General features: G+C 34.0%; 1 protein-coding gene across 3 annotated transcripts in view; it reads right to left on the bottom strand.

Moving 5' to 3' along the window:
* Kcnt2 (potassium sodium-activated channel subfamily T member 2) overlaps positions 1-15691 on the bottom strand; it is a 353892-nt gene that overhangs the window by 152094 nt on the left and 186107 nt on the right. The window lies entirely within an intron of this gene.

The following is a 15691-nucleotide window of genomic DNA, read 5'->3' as shown; positions in this document are numbered from 1 at the left end:
GAGCCCAGGCAATTTTTAGCATTTTTATAATTGACTTACCGGATTCTAGAAATATGATTCAGCAAATTTTTGTTCTGCTCTTTATAAATAATTCAAATAAATATTTTGCTATACAGTCACAAACCAAGCTAATACTCAAGTATTTCTCAAATTCCAGCCTACAGTATAAGATAAACTTCTACAGAAACAATTGATTGATAGGTAAAATATCCAGTACAGAAACACTTAATGATATAAGATTTCCACAAATAAGAATTACTAATGTCACATTAGATATAGCACCATTGCTTAAATATAAAATAAACAATAAAAGACTATGAGTAATTAATACATTGTAATGCTGAGGGGTAATAATAAATTTGCAACATGAAACTCAGTATACAACTACAATAACTTGAAAAAGGATATTCAAAGTCATATATCAGTACTAAAATTTGGATACTTAGTGAATGGAAAATCATGAGAGTTGTGTCCTCAGACATAGGGTAGTCAGTCTTATGAAAGCACTGAAGCTAAGCACATCAATCTACTCACTCTACATTCTGCCATGTGATGATGTAGCAAGAAGACACTGTCTTGGAATTAGACATAAAGACCTCACCAGACACTAAATGGGCCAGAACTTAATGTGTAACATCTTCTCATTTGAATCTGTTAGACACAAAATTTATGTAACTTATGAATTATTCATTTGCCTGTGTTTTTATGGAAACAGACCAACAAAAGATATCAAAACTGAGAATGGATTTTTTGGCTCAGTGACTGCCTATACATGATGATTCAGCTTTGGGAATGGAAAATCGAAAGAGGCTGAGAAACTAGAAACATGAAGACAAGGACTGTATAATATTGAATGTGTTGATAAGGACAATTTTCTCAGGGTTCAGAAAAACAGGATTGTAGCAGAAGATTGCAGAGGGAGTCAGTAGAATGTGGGATGAACAATATATATTGAAGATGATCCTGGTGAGTTGGAGATAAGAAATGAATGTTTTATTTGGCTAGAAGAGGACAAGCTGTACTTTTGAACACAGCAGCAAACTTGACTGCATGAAGTTCATGATATTAGAAAAGTCAAAATTTCAGAGTGATAAACTTTAATCATGGGGAGCACAAATCTATAATTCAAGTATTTGGGGTGTTTCATGGTATCTCCTGATTGTATGTTATAATCACAAAAGAGTAAAATGGTTTAAAGATAAAATTTGTAGGAAATTCTATCTTTAGGTAGAATAAAGGGAAGCAGCATGACCTAACTTGGAAGAGCCTCATCCCATCAGATTGTGAAGAATCAAAATGGTTCTCATGACAAAATACCGATGTGGAGGATAAATATGAAAAAGGAAGCCAGATGCTATTCATTCGCACAATAGAAGAAGGAGCTTGAAGTCATTCACGAGATCTTTGAAATCATCATGACTACCGCCAGTTGAAAATAACGTGGCCTGGAATTTTATAGTTGTTTCAAGTTGGAAAGTCAAGGCACGCACAGAATTTCTAGGTTTATGTCTAGAGGAGCCTTAGCTCTCAGATCCTTGTATTGTGGCACAAAGCTCTTGAGTCACTTTCTGAGGGTCCAAGTACAACACTACACAAGAATGTGCACTTCACAAGATTCCTCCAGAGGACACAGAAAATAAACTTCAGTGGTTATATCATTGGAAAAAGCTAACAGCTGTTCAGAGTACATAGTCCCCTGGAAGAACTATTTCATCTAGTTTCCTTCTGCCCAGACTGAAGAGCCTTAGGATTGGGATTATGACACAACAAAGCACCAGTGTGATAATGTCTGCTAAAGACTTGAGGGTGAAACTCCCTCAGACAACTCAACTAGAACGGCAACAGTCATGAACACCTTGGAGAGTTAATGCTCACAAACTCTACTGGGAAATTTCCTGTGCCCAAAAAGCCAACTAGGTCAAACTTCCCAAGGCCTTAAGAACTAACCCTCGCTCTGTGTGTCTATAACTTTCAACTTGAAGTTATAGGTAATTATCTTCAAGTCCAAGGATTTCCTGTTGTTTGACTGACCAGGTTGTAAACTTATCTGTTGATATATCAAGACTTTTGAACTGCTCTTGTAGTGAAATGCATTTGATTGTATTCTTAACTGTTATTATTTGAGGGAAAAAATATAAATTGGAATGTGCCCTCTCAAAAATTCAGGTTGAAACCTATTGCAATGGTATTAAGCCACAAGACCTTTAGACAGGTAGCCCTGAGCACAGACATTGTGAATGGGAACAGTGACTTTATAAAGATCAGAGACAATTAGCTAGTCTTCCTCGCACATCACACCATGTGAGAATATAGCAACAAATCTTAGAAGTGGAGAGAACCCTTTCATCATACATTGATTCTGTGGGTTCTTGACAAGGAATACTCAAGCACTGAGAACCAAGATATAAAATCTTGCAAATTACCCACTCTGAAGTACTATGTATAATAGCACAAGTATAGTAGTATGATTAAAAGTGCCATTCAGGAAGGAAAAAGAGGGAAGAATTGGTGGGGAGGAAGAAGAGAGGGAGGGAGGAAACAGATGAAGCAAGAAGTGGAATGAAATACTGATAGATGTTACAAGTGTGAACTGAAACAAGCAGAATGAAAGAAGTGTCAGATGGAAAGAGTCCATCAGTCTGTTTCTGGGCAATCTCCAGAGAAGAGACAGAAAGCAGAAGAGTGGCTGCCTTGACTGAGAGAGAGGAACAAAGATGGAGATAGTCTAAAAGTAGACTGTGGTGTTTGCTACAAAGCTCAGTAAATATGTTAAAGTATGATTGGATTTTCACGTAAAATGAATGAATTTGATGATGTGCAAATTATGCTTCTGAAATCTGTTAAAACTCAGTGTATACTTTTGGACAACCACTGCAGTTTCTGGGTGTGAGCAGATAATTTATATTTGAGAACCATGAAGAAATAAAGCAATTAAAGATATTCACTTTATAGAATTTTAAAGATAATCTTTGTCTAAGTCTCGTGCCATACTTATTTATCCAGTTTTATTTTAAAAAAAATATTTTGTGTAGCATGAAATCAAAACTGTAGATTAACAGGCCAGGTTCACAGGTTGAGAATTAAAAAAAAAAACACACAATGATATACAGAACACTGGAAAACTAACCTTTATTTACTTTACCTATTTCTGCAGAGAAGTGATTATTTCTATGTCATATCTCTAAATTGATTCAGAAAATTTGTTTATGAACAATGGGTCACAAAGGCATCCTGCTCAATAAAATGATTCCTATCAATTTATTTATCTGGTTTCAAATATGCAATCTTACCAGTGTAATTAATCTGTCATATGTAGTTTCACACAACTATCAAGAAGGAATGGACATTATCAGTAGATGTTCCTTATTCATAATGATATATCCTTTAGAATGGGAATATTTATATATAACTTCAAATATTATCTAATACTTATGTACTTATTTATTGTACATGCAAAGCTGTGTGAATATGCATGTGTGTGTGATTCACAGTATAGCTTACAGGACTCAGCTCTCTCCTTCTACTGTGTTAGTTACAGGAAATAAACTATGGCTGTCAGGTTTGGTAGCAGCATTTTTACCCACAAAGCCACCTCGATGGCCATAAATACAACCTTTATTCATCGTAGAAAATGGTATTTGTTTTCTTGTTGTTGTTGTGTTGTTGTGTAACAATCCTGGAACTAGCTCTTGTACAACAGGCTAGCCCCAAGCTCACAAAGATCTTCCAGCCTCTGCTTCCCAAGTGCTGGGATTAATGGTGTATGCCACAATTGCCCGGCTTAAATTAGAATATTTTAAAAGTTGAATTAATCAACGTACTTTAAGGATTCAACTGTTATTTGAGAATGCTGTATTTATACATTAAATCTGATCTATGATGACAGATAAAATAACCATTTCATAAGGCAAATGTAAATTATCTAGTTCTATATTATAAAATATCACAACTGTATTTTTCATCCTTCAATTTGTCTGTTTTAAAATTATGTACAACAGTAGTTTGTATATAATTTGATGTTAGGTTTCAAATGGCCACTGAAATCTCACTGATCATAATCCTTTCTCAGGTCTGTGGTATCCTGGGTTTTAACAGAACTTGTCACTTCTTTTCTGAAACCCTGGCTCACCACCACATAGAGAATTGGGAACCTCTATTTTAAATCATGAGCCCTAGAATTAAAACTTTGAATGTCAGACCATCTTACCTGTGTGTGACTAAAGGTGGAACAGAAATAATCTTGATCTAGAGTAATTGCAGCTGTCTGTAATGTGTCTACAAGGCTGGGTTGTCAATCGTCCATTATTTGGTAGGGAGGGAGGGAACTAAGCCATCCTTTGTGAACTACTTATAGAATTGGGGAAATACATTGTGCTTACTTATATGCCCACTTATGAGCAAGTCAGGATCCAGTGGAAAGTTATAAACCCATAGAAGAGCATGACTAAACTCAATGGGCCTCAAACATATATAATATATATATATATATATATATATATATATATATATATATATATTATATATGTGTGTGTATTATGTGTATATTATGTATATGTATACACACACACATACATATATGTAGAATGTGAAAGGTGATATAAAGGTTAATAAGGATGTTGGAAAGATGAGAGCTGTCTAGGGTGTCAGTATGTAAAATGAAAATTAAATGTATGAAATTTTCAAAGAACATATTCAATAAAAGTCTTCTTTAAAAATCACAAAGGTCATAAAAGTAATGTGGAAACAGCAGATATATTTAATGCCTGATTACAGCTTGATTGTCACATATATCTCAACCTCATTAAATAGTTGTAATGAGTGTACATATTTTTATAGATTGAGAACACCTTAATTAAGTATAAATCAGTTGCTTACAATACTCTATAAATCTACCCATATTTGCAAATATTTAATTGTCATATGAGATATCCACAAGGAAATATGTCTTTACTGACAAATGAGTTTTTCTAATTTATACATTTTTTAAATTAAAAATACTTAAGTAATTCTGGGAATAGAAATACATGCTAGTAATTTCGGCAGTTGGAAGGTGAAGCCAAGAGGGAAAGGAGTTTAAGGTCATTCTCAACTATAGTGAGTTTGCGGCAAGGCTGGGCCATATAATACCTTGTTAAAAGAATAAAAGACAAGCATGTATATGAATATTTATTTATATATGTATACAAACCAATATTAACACTACAAACAAAATTTAATACTGAACTTATAAATTTCAGATATATCCGTATATATACTTCACAATAAATAAAATTTTGTAAATATGGCAATTACCTGAATTAAACTTTTATATATATCATACCATAATTTATTCCTAAATTGTATAAAGAAAACCAAATGAATAAAAATGGGACATGAATTATTTTAAGTACCAGATGAATTTAGCAAATCACTGAAATAGTTTACAAATATTTGAGTGATTGACTAAATTATTTACTAAAACAAATGTTGGCCTTCAGTACCATGTTTTTCCTTAGTAGTGAATACTACAGTACTGAACTGAATCAATCACCCAGGCCAGTAAATACCTAAAATTGAGGAAAATGTTTACTTAAAATTTTATAGAAAAAAGTAACTACAATAACTATGATTCTATAAAAGGTATCCCTGCTGTAGTTGATAATCTATGCTCTACTGTCACTGTTTTTTTCGCAAAAAATATGTTGTCAGCTGTTGATGGGGAAGCTTTGTTAACCAGTTATCTTCAAGAGGTGAAACCAGTACGTGCAGTAGGATCAAAAACCCACTGCGATTGTTCTTGAGTTCTCAGTATCGAGCAGATGATGGAGGGGGACTTGATCGGGGGAGGGGGAGGGAAATGGGAGGCTGTTGCAGGGAGGAGGCAGAAATCCTTAATAAATAAATAAATTAAATAAAAAAAAGAGGTGAAACCAAGTTAGGGTGTGGCTTCCTGGAACCTGGAGAAAAACAAGCACACAGGCCATGTGCGCGCTCTCTCTGAGCTTGGATGTCTCTTTCCTGTTTCATGAGTTTGTCCCCTTATAATAAATAAAATATAATTGTTTCGTTTAGCTAGGCTGGCTATTTTCAGAACTGAGCTAACTTCTACAGTTGGCCCCCAGGTCTCCAGCAGCTCTAGCCAACCACCATCAGGCTCCACACCATTCTTTTGGGTATAGAATTCTCACATAGGAGGCCTGAGTAGTCCCTAGGCAATGTGGTCCAGGATTTCTGGCACTTGCAGATACTCAGGTGGGATGCAGGCTTCCCTAGTTGTTTCTATTAGAAACAGCCACCTTGGATAACACAGTATGAGCATGTGTTGATAGTGGAGGTGTTTTGCATACACACAGCATAAGCGAATATTTTGAAAAAAAGTAGTAATTTGTTAATCATATCCTAATCTTTAAAATTAAGTAGTATTTAAACTATTTATATTTTAATAATAATTCATCTGGTTGTAGGAAAGGCAGCAATAAATCACCTGCAGGATAGGAAAATTAGTCTATTATTGGTATGATAAACAGTTTTTAAGGCCAAAACATTTGTAGCACTGAAAACAGGAAACAGGTTTTATTACAGTATGCACAAAATTTAACTGAATATATGTAATACTTGTTTTGCTTAGAACTCCGGATGTTACAACACATTTTCTAAAGACTAGGGAGCTATTAGATGGTAAAATATACTTTAATATAGATAATTGTCAATTCATTTACAGATACAGTGTAGTCATTTTTAACCAAAAAAATTGCAATTCTCTCATCACATTTGATGAGTTTGGTTCTTGTGTATTTGCATTTAGAAGAGGCTTTAGGAAAAAGACATACAAGTTTCCTGATAAAAAGACTGCCCAATATCAGACATTCACAATAAAAATATTTTATTAGTAATATTTATTATTGAATATTTGTAATCATCTTAACTTTACATTGCCTGCAAACCAGACAATATTTTTGAGTGACTGGATAGCTATTTCTCATTACAACTTACTTAATTATTACAAATATTTTACTATTGTCTACTATTTGCTTAAACATTTTAAATAATTTATAATTTAAAATATAAGGCATAAGTATATCAACCATTTCTAGTTAATGTTTTGCTCATAATATTAGAATCATTTATAACTATTTTGTATATTAAAATTAATACACACACTTAATAAGACTGTATTATGAAATTTTTAAATAAAAATAATTTATATGAACCTAGTAGGCATCATATATTTAACTTGTGTTTCATAATAAAAAGAAATGGTTACCAGAGAGATGATTAGACTCTCTCTTTGTAAGCTGGATGACCTATGTTGAGATCCTGGAACACACATGAGAACCAGACACAGTGGCACATGCATCTTTATTCCAAATTTTCCTGGGAATTGCTTTCTGGGAAATGGGAGGTACAGGCTGTAAACTTTCTAGAAGCACCGGGCCTACTAGCCCAGTATATGTATCAGTGAACAAAAGGAGACTATGTTTCAAACAAAGTGGGAAGCAAGGACTACACTAAGGATGTGTTCTTGCCTCACAGTCATGAACAGATTCACATTTTCACATCATAAACATGCATAAAGATACTAAAACAAGGATTATCTATATTGAAAAATTGTGTTATATTAATTCATGCAAATAAATTTTCTCATTTTTTTAACAAAAAATTAATATTAATAATAATTTAGTGGTTCTCAACGTATAGGTAGTGACCCCTTTGAGGGTCAAGTGAAACACAGATATTTACATTAGAATTCATAGTAGTAGCATAATTTCAGTTAAAAAGCTATAGCAATGGTTGGGGGGCCATTACAACATGAGGAAGTGAATTAAAGGATTGTAGCATTAGAAAGGTTGAGAAACACTGACATGATCAATCTTCACTGAATGTTACAGATGAAGATACAAAAATAGGACAAATTCCCCCTAATTTACAAGAGGGAAAGTCCCCAAAATCTACAAAGAAGGTTATCCAATCCTTTTTTATGAGCTCTCTGCTAACCTGGATAATTTCTTTAATTTATTTCACCTTTACCCTCACCTGAAAAAGGAATGCAATGATATTAATGTTATTATTAGCTATTATGAGAATTAAATGTGCAAATGATACATAAAATACCTAGCATATAATAATGTTTAATTAATCCCTTTATAATTTTGTTGTTTCCAATCCCTACATGAAATAGAAGCATAGAAATGAGTTTACTATAATCATTAAATTTATGTACATAATAATTAACAATAACAGAATTCTTGCTTTTATATTTCATTTACTGCACTGTGTGTATATGTTTGTGTATCTATGTGTCTGTGTCTCTGTGTATATGTATACCTGTAGAAATGAGAAGATAACTAATTGAAATGGCTTTTCTCCTTCTACCATGTAGATCCAAAGAAAGAACTCAGTTCCTCAACTTGGGAATAAGCATCATTAATCACTAAGGAATTTTTAAAACTCCAAAGTATCACATACATTCACTGTTTTCTACTTGATAAAAATATAATGACCAAAAGAAAACAAGTGATGAGAAATATTCTGTTGTGTAAATGTACCATTTTTTCTTTATCTATTCTTTAGTTGAGGAACATCAGAAAATTTTCTAACAAATGGATGGAACTTCAAGAAAAATCATACTGAGTGAGGTAAACCAGACCCAGAAAGAAAAAAAGTGGTATGTACCTATTTATTGCATATATTAGTTTTACAGTAAAGGATAACCATGCTACAATCTACAGACTCAGAGAGTCTAGGTAACAAGGAGGGCCCAAATGGGAACAAATCCATCTCCCAGGGAATGGAGTCCTGGCTGGACTGGGGGTGATATAAGATGAGAACTGGAGGGATCTAGTTGGGGGTGGGTGGAGAAGGAAAGTCCTGGGAAGGGAGACTTTTAGGGTTATGCAGGAAGCTGATGCAAGAAAAACTCCCACTAATGTAAAAGGATGATCCAACTAAGGCTCTAGCAATAGTGAATACATAGCCTGAACTGGCCATCTCCTGTCTTCAAATTGGTGACTACCACAGTTTTCATCTAAGAGCCTTCATTCTGTAACTGATGGAAACAGAAACAGGATCCACAGTCAAAGACTAGGCAGAGCTCAGAGGATCCTGCTGAAGAGAGCGGGGAAGGATTTCAGGAGCCAGAGGGGTCAAGGACATAACAAAGAAACCCACATATACAACTGACCTGGCACATAGAAAGTCACAGAGTCTGAATCAGCAAACAGGCAGTCTACAAGGGAAGACCTAAGCTCTCTAAATATAAGTGGTAGCTGTGTAGATTGGTCAATTTATGGAATCCCTAACAATGTGAGCAGGGTCTGTGCCTAATGCTTTGGCTGGCTCTTGGAAATGTATTCCTCACACTAAACTTCCTTGACCAACCTTAATAAAAAGGGAGGTGCTTAGTATTACTGCAACTTGATTATCCATGGGAGGCCTGCTCTTTTCTGAAAACAGAGTTAGGGTACAAGATGAGCTTCTGCTGATTCCACTGTGAACAGTCAGTGAGCCTGGTGAAATTGGTGCAGAGCTTCAGTCACATACCTTAGTAATGACAGAGTAGATAACAATGCAATAAAAATGTAGACAAATAAGTAAATAATAAATATAACAATCCATGGGTTTATAACTAGCTGTAACCTTGTCTAATCCTACCTCAATGCTTCAACTCCCCTCAGTTATGGAAATGGCAACAAGAGTGAACTAAGTTTCTATGTGCGTTGGATAATTTGCAAGGTAGACCCATAATCATTAATATTTGACAAGTCTAAGCATACTTGACCTTTGGATGGTTCACTGCCATCATTTACAGAAATTGACAATGAATTCCTGGGAAATCAGAAATGGAAGAAAGATTTATCACTAGTCTTGGCAAAAATTTTAACATCAGGGTAATGATTCGTTTGAAAGAATAGCTTGGTCCATTGCTCCACACTGTACTGGAAAAGCAAGTTTGGCCATAGATATTCACAAGATTCAGGGCTTCCTATATACATTTTACAATACATGAAATAAATATGAATGTTCATCCAAAGACTTTTCACATCATGTAAATGAGATGATGTTTGGTAGAATTAATTGGATCTCTTTTTTCATTTTATTATTGGCCATATCAAATTAATTCCAACAAACATAAACTCAAATGATTTAGGTGTTGTTAACTACACCTCAAAAGTCTACAGTTTTTGGCTGTATAAATATTTTAGAATTATTTGCTCCAAAGTTATTTGCCTATTTTATGCCTTTGTTCATGGCTGTGATTAAGTGACTCAGGATTAATCATTTCTTGAACATAATTTAAGACAGTAAATAACTCAGCAGGCTAAGATGTGTGCCAACAGCCCTATGACCTGAGTTTGATCCCTGGAACCCACATGAATTGGCTCCTGCAAACTTATGTCCTCGTGTATTCCTACACACCCACACACATATAAGCAAAATACATGGAAAATATAATTCATATCAATAAAAAGGAATTTAATAGTGAAACTCTAATGCCCAAAGTATATAGTTTTGCATCTGTTTTATTGTTTGAAAGGATCAAAACAAGCATATTAACATGTCATGTTGTACATGCTGTGTTTCTATTCTTTGCATCAGTTTCACTGTACCTAAAAGATTCCTAAAGTTTGGCCAAATCTCCTTTTCAGAGACACAAGAATTCAGAGTTCCCACTCATCATTCTGTGCTCTTTACCAGTTTTGGTCATATTTTACAAAATACAAAGCTTAAACACAAGTCCACCATATACACTGTACAGTATATCAGCGCAGAACCTGTGTGATCCTACTAACAAAGAGCTTGACATGCTTTTACAAGGACTATGGCCATAGAAAATTTGTATCAGTAAATTTACTTCCAGGTTAGAGAGGAGAACTCAGGACTCAAACTCATTGAAAATTTTTAATCCCATTGCTTTGTAACCTGAAATACTGTTTGTTCTTATTAAGAATGATTTTGGATAAAAATAAAACAAGAGCAAAAACAAAATATCAAATAGAATAACCATCACACACCTATACAAACATCTTAAACATATTAACTGTAAGAAAATTAAACTCTAATGTGGGATAGTGTTCTGTATGCTGTGATTATGTTTTATTACCATTGGTTAATAAAGAATCTGTTTTGGCCTATGGCAGAGCATAATATAGCCAGGAAGGAAATGCATGCTGCTACACACACACACACACACACACACACACACATACACACACACACACACACACACACATATATATATATATATATATATATATATATATATATATATATATATAGAGAGAGAGAGAGAGAGAGAGAGAGAGAGAGAGAGAGAGAAAGTAGGTGGAGCCAGAGAGACATCATGTAGCTGATTAGGAGGAAGACTCTAGAAGTTTACTAGTAGGCCACAGTCTTGTGATACATAGATTAACAGAAATAGGTTAATTTAAGATGTAAGAGCTAGGAATATACCTAAGCAATTGGGCAAACAGTGTTTAATTAATATATTTTCTGTTTGATTATTTGGATCTGGGCAGATGGGAAACAAAAAATCAGTCTCTGATTACAAATGGTGCCTACTTATCTGGGATATGGATCCACATAGGAACTTTAAAAAGCTTAAGAAAAACAAAGAACGTTTCTAGCACCACAAAAATGGGAGCCAAGTGTAGTTTCATGGCAGTCACATTTTTTTTTTTTGTTCAGATAAGCTCTGTTTGCTAGCCACAAGCAGAGGTGAGGCTTCTTTAGGAGATGGCTTTCTAGTTTATACTGGTGGCAAGAACGGTTCTGCCTTTTTCAGGAGGTTCAACTATAGAGCACTTAAATGGGGTTTCTGAGTAGAGTGCTACAAGTTGCTTAATGGCAACATAAACCCACTGTATCCCAAGTGCTGGGGATATGAGTATGGTTTACAGAGGCAGTGAACATACCTCTACCCTGTTTGATGGGGCAGCAAACAAACAACAACAACAAAAACTAGAGTCAGACATAGGCATACATGTTTAGCATTAAAAAAAAACCCATCTTGGTCAGAAAATGATTACAGATACACCATAAAACAGATTCAGAAAAAAAAAAAACTCTAAATGGGTAACATTGTTAGATAAATGTACCTAGGCTTATGATAAAAGAAAGTGTTTAGAAAGTCATAGATTAAAGGAGTAACATAATAAAATAATTATTAAAAAGTGAAAAAGTTTTAAAAGCCCATGTAAATATGGAAACTATACAAAGAGTCTGAATTGTGTATATTATTGTGTTTTATTTTAATGTTTTCACTGTGAAGAAGCTAACTATAGAGAGACATTTCATTGTATGGGCTGCTAAGCTAAGCCAACATATATATTTTTCAGGTATCCTGATTTCAAAATTTGATTCTAAGTATATGTTACGTTGGAAAAAAGGTTTTGCTTTCGTTTTCAAAGTAGATGGGATTCCTTTTAAACTAATATGGTTTGAAGGAACAAGATCCAGGAAAGGTCTCCATTAACCCTAAAAATATTTCACCCAGCAAACATCAGAAAATTGTTTGAAGAAAACAGTGCCCCATTTCCCAAAATGGTTGTTTATAAATTGTGTTCATTGAAAGTGGAATATGATATAGAGATGAATATTTTACAATTTGGTACGGATCTTGGTCTATTAATACAAATTGAAGGTCAATTTTGTTATAAGTATACTTATATTATTGTTTAAAGTATTATGATTTATGCAGCTAATTTATTTATTTATTTATTTTTGGTTTTTCGAGAAAGGGTTTCTCTGCTAATTTAAAAAATGTATAGTTAAAAAATACAGATTAACATGTAGTCCTCTATAATAATCAAACTTCAAAATTCAGTTTTCTAGATATACCATGATATATTAGATAGATAATTTTCAACAAAAAAGACCTACAGCATATGACATTTAAAAGGGTTGAAGAACTTAGATTTTTCTCTACAGTGAGACATGACTGCTTCTGGCAGCACTAATTACTTCAAGAGGATAATGGGCATTGAAGAGTCTTCTTATGGAGTTTGCTAGCCATTTGCACAAGAAACCACTTTTGCCTTGCCTGACTGATACTATGCTGTATAAACTGGACATGCAGGATCCAGAGAAAAATGACTGCTTAACTTGACTAAACAACGTGAGACAGTCCTTCGGAGTTCCTGCTTCCATGGAAAAGTCTACCAGACATTCTGCAGGACACAGAAGGAAGTGACTGACAAACTGCCAATATAGATGAAAGAGCCTTTCAAATTTCCTGCTTCATGGAAAAGTCTGCCAGATACCATGAGCCTGTACGTGGAAGATGTATGTTCCAACATTACAAAAAAGCTTTGGGTGATTGTCAAGATAGCAAGATGTCTCTGTCAATTCCAGAGTTTTGGAAGTTGCTTACAACTTCCTGTTTACTTAGGTAGTATTATATCCTTCTGGAGTCATTGATGGATATGAAGAAAGATAGTTATAGTTATGGTTTTCCTTAGTTATAATAAAATATAAAGTAGATATTAAACTTTCCAGATACAAATAGAAAAAATATTTTAAGTGTAATTCTTGCTTGAGACCATTTTTGCTACATGTAATTTTACTGTGTTACTATGAAAACTTTCCCTTTTATTTAGACAGAAAAAAAGGAGAGATTTAGGATTCCTCTGTGTAGGCTGTGAATATTATTTATTAACATTGGTTAATAAAGAAGCTGCTTTGACCAATGGCATAATATAGCCAGGCAGGAAATCCATACAGAGATCTAGAAAGAAAGAAAATGGAGACAAAGAGACACCATGTACCTGCAAAAAGAGAAAGATGTCAGAACTTTACCAGTAGGCTATAGCCTCATAGTACATATAGATTAATAGAAATGGGTTAATGAAGATATAAGAACTAGCTAGAAATATGCCTAAGCCATTGGCCAAACAGTGTTTTGACTAATATAGTTTCTGTGTAATTATTTGGGTCTGGGTTGCTGGGAAAATAAAAAAGCAGTCTCTAATTACAAGAATCTAATATGAAAAAAGCTGTCATTTCTTAAGTAATATTTAGGTAATTATTCTATTCAGTGTTTAATTTGCTTTGTTTAATTTGTTTTTCACTAGTTTCACTTGTTTTTACTACTTTGAAGAGAGGTGATGATAAGGATTGAACCATGCATTGGGAACTATGGACAAGCATACTCTTTTGAACTGTCAAATGAGACTGGCTCCGATAGCTTCATATATTTTTGACTAATCTACTTTTTTGTTTCACTCCTTTAGTTAAAATGTGCAGTAGAAATTGTGTAAGGCTACAGACTATGTATAATGAAATAAAATAGAAGTTTTTTCCTACAGTATAAACTTCAATTAAATTGATTCCATATTGTCTATCCTGCAAAATATGTTCCATTAACAAAAATTATATTCGATTGCAATTCATCCTCTTCATTAAATATTTAGAGCAAAATGATAGCAAATACTAAACGTTCTGTAAAACTTGTATAAACCAAAAAGTTTATGAGGCATTATCATGAACAATACAAAGAGATGGAGTCCATGGTGGTGAGGGTGGATATTATTCATTGTACAGCATCCTGCCATTTGTGTTGCTTCACTTGTATGGATCAGATGTTCATGTTCAGCCATAAAGTAGTAAGAAAATGTGCTTCGTTATGATAGGAGATGTTTTCCACCGTGAGTTTTGAAGAAGAAAAAGACGTTAATATAGGACATAACAATGACTGAATTAGATTTACCTAACTAAAGTAGATAAATTATTATTGTTCAAGATAAAGAGAAGGCATAAACAAAACTCAAGCAAACTTTCCTCTGAGCTTACTAATGTGAAGTGATTGATTCTTTAAAAGACAAGCATGAGCCGAGCGGTGGTGGCGCATGCCTTTAATCCCAGCAGAGGCAGGCGGATCTTTGGGAGTTCGAGGCCAGCCTGGTCTACAAGAGCTAGTTCCAGGACAGGCACCAAAGCTACAGAGAAACCCTGTCTTGAAAAACCAAAAAAAAAAAAAAACCGACAAGCATGGATTTTCCTAATGGCAGAAAAGCTTTGACATATACTTTATTGTTTTATAATCCAGTATCTGATGTATCGCAGCAGAAATAGATGGTGCCTTAACTGATTACCTTGCATTCCTATTAATCAATTAAAATATTTTTGATTTCTTATAAAATTATTAGTATTGTTCTCTCCTAATACTGTAATTTATTTGAAGTTTTAATTTTTCTCTGTGGTGAACCATAAAATGCTTAGGTTACCTATTTCCCTACCTAGTATCAGAAACACTAAGGTAAACTGGCAAAGCCAATTTATGTAAATATCAGCACAATATACATATGTTATATTATCTTGCCATATTGAAATTTGACTGACTTGGGTGGGACTGGGTTCAGTGACAGATTCATATTTCACAGAAAGCAGATCAAGATGTGGATAACAATTAAGTACAGAAATTGTGTAAGTAATTAATAATAAATTAATATTTTTTTTTACCCATCTGAGGAGGCATGGGATAATTGTGATGAGAGTTAAATGTATGGAGATACCATCCTGTCTGTTCTTCTTAAAGGGAAGTTTAGCTGCCTTGGATTGATGGTTTGGAAGACACCCAGAGGAGACATACAAACTATTCACCTTCCTTTGGTCACAAACGTTAAGTCAGTTTAAAGTTTACGTGGAGAAGCCAAAGTAGATGTGATGAGATGAGGGTTAGCAGAAATAATCCAGGGAATTTTAGAATGTGTATGTA

Source organism: Microtus pennsylvanicus, chromosome 10, assembly GCF_037038515.1.
Source record: "Microtus pennsylvanicus isolate mMicPen1 chromosome 10, mMicPen1.hap1, whole genome shotgun sequence".
In the NCBI taxonomy this organism is placed as follows: Eukaryota; Metazoa; Chordata; class Mammalia; order Rodentia; family Cricetidae; genus Microtus; species Microtus pennsylvanicus.
The sequence above is the reverse complement of the archived record's forward strand: the minus strand, read 5'-3'. Positions and strand labels throughout refer to the sequence as shown.